Source organism: Marmota marmota, unplaced genomic scaffold (genome assembly GCF_001458135.2).
Source record: "Marmota marmota marmota unplaced genomic scaffold, marMar, whole genome shotgun sequence".
Lineage (NCBI taxonomy): Eukaryota > Metazoa > Chordata > Mammalia > Rodentia > Sciuridae > Marmota > Marmota marmota.
In genome coordinates, this window is record NW_026000108.1 from 46,145,534 (window position 1) to 46,150,537 (window position 5,004).

The 5,004-nt window shown below is 34.6% G+C and overlaps 1 pseudogene; it reads right to left on the bottom strand.

The window, feature by feature from the left end:
* Positions 1 to 3,333: 3,333 nt before the first annotated feature.
* LOC125610842 lies at positions 3,334 to 3,816 on the bottom strand (annotated as a pseudogene).
* Between the last annotated feature and the right edge of the window lie 1,188 nt (positions 3,817 to 5,004).

Consider the following 5,004-nt stretch of genomic DNA (forward strand, 5'->3'; position numbering starts at 1 on the left):
AGCAGCACAATTCACAATAGCTAGACTGCGGAACCAACCCAGATGCCCTTCAAGAGATGAATGGATAAAAAAAATGTGGCATGTATACACAATGGAGTATTACACAGCACTAAAAATGACAAAATCATGGAATTTGCAGGGAAATGGATGGCATTAGAGCAGATTATTGCTAAGTGAAGCTAGCCAATCCCTAAAAAAACAAATGCCAAATGTCTTCTTTGATATAATGAGAGAAACTAAGAACAAAGCAGGGAGGAAGAGCATGAGGAAAAGATTAACATTAAACAGAGACATGAGGTGGGAGGGAAATGGAGAGAAAAGGGAAATTGCATGGAAATGGAAGGAGACCCTCATTGTTATACAAAATTACATATAAGAGGTTGTGAGGGGAAAGGGAAAAAAACAAGGGAGAGAATTAAATTACAGCAGATGGAGTAGAGAGAGAAGATGGGACGGGAGGGGAGGGGGGATAGTAGAGGATAGGAAAGGTAGCAGAATACAACAGTTACTAATATAGCATTATGTAAAAATGTGGATGTGTAATCGATGTGATTCTGCAATCTGTATTTGGGGTAAAAATGGGAGCTCATAACCCACTTGAATCGAATGTATGAAATATGATATGTGAAGAGCTTTGTAATGTTTTGAATAACCAATAAGAAAAGAGTATTCCTTATATAAAATACTTTTTTTCCTCTAAGAGCAGCTATCATTTTTACCCTTTTATATAAAAATTGACTATATATTTTATTCTATAATCTATGAAGATACCATTCTCCTTTCTCTAACTTTCCTTATTCCTTATCATGGAACAAAGAAAAATATTTTGCAAACATAAATAAAATGAAACAATTAAATTCTAATATGTTGAGCCAGGGATACAGCTCAGTTGGTAGAGTGCTTGCCTTACATGCACAAGGCCCTGGGTTCAATCCCCAGCATCACACACACACACACACACACACACACACAAAAAAAAAATCTAATATATCGTAACCACCATTCTCATGGATCACTGAAAACAAAAGAGACTGTTCAACTGTAATCTTTTTCAAAATATTTATTTATTTTTTATTTAATATTTATTTATTTATTTATTTTTAGTTGTAGTTGGACACAATACCTTTATTTTATTTATTTATATGTGGTGCTGAGGATCGAACTCAGAGCCTTGCACGTGCTAGGGTGAGCACTTTACCACAGAGCCACAACCCCAGCCCCAACTCTAAGCTTTTTATTAAATCAAATTTCTATCATTTTAACTTCACATACAAAAATAATATATCCAGCTTATTCCTCAGTATACTGTTTTGATTTATAAAGTTTATTCCTCAGTATACTGTTTTGATTTATAAAGCAACATGTTAATGGTAAATAGGGTGTGTGTCAAGTATTTTGCAGATAGTATCTAATTTATTTAATCAACCCCACTAATACAAATTACTAAATAGTATTTGATACTAACAGCTAGCACATGTAATTTGTCATTTATTTTTCAATATATCCATAAAATTAGTATTAATATCCCCCATGATATTGCTAAAGAATGTAACACACAGAGATATTTAAATAATTTTCCCAGTGTCAAAGAAGTAATAAACCATGGACCATACACAGGGTAGCCTGACATAAAGATACTCCTTCCAGGCTGGGGATGTGGCTCAAGCGGTAGCGCGCTCGCCTGGCATGCGTGCGGGCCGGGTTCAATCCTCAGCACCACATACAAAGATGTTGTGTCCGCCGATAACTAAAAAAATAAATATTAAAATTCTCCCTCTCTCTCTCTGTCTCTCTCTCTCTCTTTAAAAAAAAAAAAAAGATACTCCTTCTGCCCTGCAGTGTGTAATTTTATGCAGTTGAATTCCAAATAAGCAAACTTAAGTTCTAAGAATTCAACTAATGTTCAAGGACTAACTTTCCAAATTCCAGGCCTATAGCATACCAAAGACCATGAGCTTTCTACTACCCTATGATTTGCAGGACATTAAAGATACGCAACCCCAAAGAGACAAATATTTGAGATAATCACATTAACCCCCTTTTTTTTGCCTAAAACTTTGTACTCTTTACAACTAACAAGAGTAAATATTTTGTACTAATAAAAGATCTGATTTCAAACTTAATGCTTATACAGATATTCCTGAAAAATATACAAGGAAAAAAAGAAGTATTGATTCCAAGAAAACAAAAGTATCTGAAAGAATGTGGGTAAAAGAAGATAATTTTCACTAAATTTAATTTATAGATTTAGAATTTTGTATAATATATACTAACTATTGAAAAAACTATTGATTTTTCAAAGGTACACTTATGATAGAAGTACCCAGCATTCTAAATGACAGAGTAAGCACTAAACTGCCTTTTTCCTCTTTTTATTCAAAGAAGGATAATACATGCATTATGAACAGAATTTAAAATTCCTGAAAAAGAATTATTTTAGAGTCAACCAACACCTTTATTCCTCAGATATTGCTGCTCAGGAAAAATATGGTTTCCCAATATTTCCTTCTTGTACTTTAAGAAAGAAGGGGTTTCTTCAGAATAATGTTAAGAATGTAAAAGATGCAAAGAATCTTTGCTTAAGAAACCACATTAAACCTGACTGGGCTTCATAAGGCTAGATTTAAAAATTCATAAAACAAGAAAGTTTTTAATTACAGACAAAATAAATTTGGAACTTCAAGCTTCAAGATGTATATTTAGTCTATAAAATTTGCAGCTCCTATAAAAACACTAACTAAAATGAAACACAAATCTAAACCACAAATAAAAAATGCAGTTTTAATATAACCAATTATCACTAGATTTTCACACCTACAAAATGAAAAAATTGCTGTAATCATCAGGATATTTATGATGCATTTGCAGAGTCCTTTAGTTCTTAGACAGACTTGCTCCAATCTGGTAGGAAATAATAGTGAAGGTACAAAAGAAGGTCAAGTATAATGAAGCACAGGGTATCATTTGGTCATTAAAAGAAAAAATATTTCTTCTAATTAGCCAAGTTAACTTAGAGGTACTTTGTGGGGGGGGGGGAAGCAGAAAAGATAAAGATCATGCCACTTAGAAAAAAAATATTTAAAAAAACTACATGCCTATTAAGTTTTGACAAAAATAGAATGAACAGTGAAAAGGTTAATATTAATTATTAACTGTATAGCACATGTCAATCACTCTGAGATAAGCAGTTGACATGAATTCCTAAAGCAACTCTCTTTTCAAAGACTAAGAAGTATATAGTGCTTTTGTTTACACAACAAATGTTTGTTGAGTGTTTTTTTTAAACTTTTATTTTTCAAGCTTTTATTTAAGGGCAAAGATCCAGGTTGGAATTTAGATATTATTGAAGGCAGCCATGTCCATGAACTGTATATATTCCTCAAGAGCAGTGACCTGCTCCTGTAGTGTGTCTGTGCTGACTTCATCATCTTCTACTATACTCTGTATTTAAAGTATCTTAATTTCATATCCCACCAGAACTAGAATACAGGATACCCAGACCAAGCTGTCTGCATAAATGATTCTCATACACTCCTTTAATTTTGCCATATCTGTCTCATTATCCAAAGATAAATAAGACTTGGCAACAAGCACAGGTTTTTTGTCTTTCTTTGACTCTCACTGTGCCAGACATTCTCTCCTTTGCCTCTTCACTTTCCTCCTCTTTATCATATCCAGTGAGATTGGTGTTTAAATATTACTACCCTTAGCACCAGGTTCTATGGCATCTTCCACATTGGCAGAGCTATACTTGACCAAAGCTTTCTTCACTCCTGCCAGGTTGGCCTTTTCTTTCTCATAAGACATGATGTGATTATGTCAGTGCCAGCAAGCCCTGGCCAGAGCCTGCTTCACATACTGCCCCATCTGCCTGTGTTTGCACCACCCTTTATAGCTCTTGTCTATCAGGTAATCATTGAACACCAGTTCAGCTGGATTTTCAGGCCTCCAAAATCATTCGTGTTGGGTATAACTGGAAGCCAGAGAGTAACAGAAGGAAAGGGCACAAGTGGTCAGAGAGAAAGAAAGGATTATTGAACAGTGAGTACAAGGGGTTATGCTAAGTGCTGTGGGGGAGTGTATTACTCAACTTCAGTAACTGTAACAAAATACCTTAGAAAAATAATTTAAAGTGGGAAAGATTTATGTTGGCTCAGGCTTTCAGAGTTCAGTCCATAGCAACTTGGTACTATGGGACCGTGATAAGTCAGATAACATTATGGTGTGTTTGGGGGGCGGGGGGCAAAGCTGCTCACTCATAGTGGCCAGAAACCAAAAGAGATTAAGAGAAAGAAAGAAAGGGGCTAGGGATAAAATACAGTCTTCAGAGGACTGGCCCAGTAACCTACTTCCTCTAACATTGTCCTACCTCCTGAAGTTTACACCACCTCCCAATAACAACACAAGCTGGCAACCACGCTTTTAGCACATGAACTTTGGGGAATATTTCAGATCCAAAATAACAGGGACTATAATAACCCTGACCCTAATCATCAACAAAATAATAGAACACTATATTCCACTGAAATACGAAGTGAAAAGCCTAGTGATACAGATAAGATACATAATATAATTAGAATAACAAGCTTTACAGATTTCTGTTAAATTTCTCTGGAAAGATTGGTTCCAGGATAACCTGCAGTTACCAAAATCTGTAGATGCTCAAGTCCCTTTAAAATAACATAATATTTGCTAATAGCCTAAGTTTATATTCCTGTATACTTTGTCATCCTAAGATTACTTATAGTACTTAATACGATGTAAATGCTATGTAAAGAGTTGTTACATTGTATTGTGCAGGGGGTAATGGCAAGATAAAAGTCTGTATATGTTCAGTACAGATACAATTTTTAAAAATTATTTTTGATTGGCAGTTGATTGAATTGCAGATGTGAAACCAGTGGATACTGAGGGCCAACTATATTTGAAAACTAGGTTGTAAGTACAAGAAATACCATTCAATAGATGTTCAAATGAAGGATGTAGCTAGAGGAACAGAGAAAA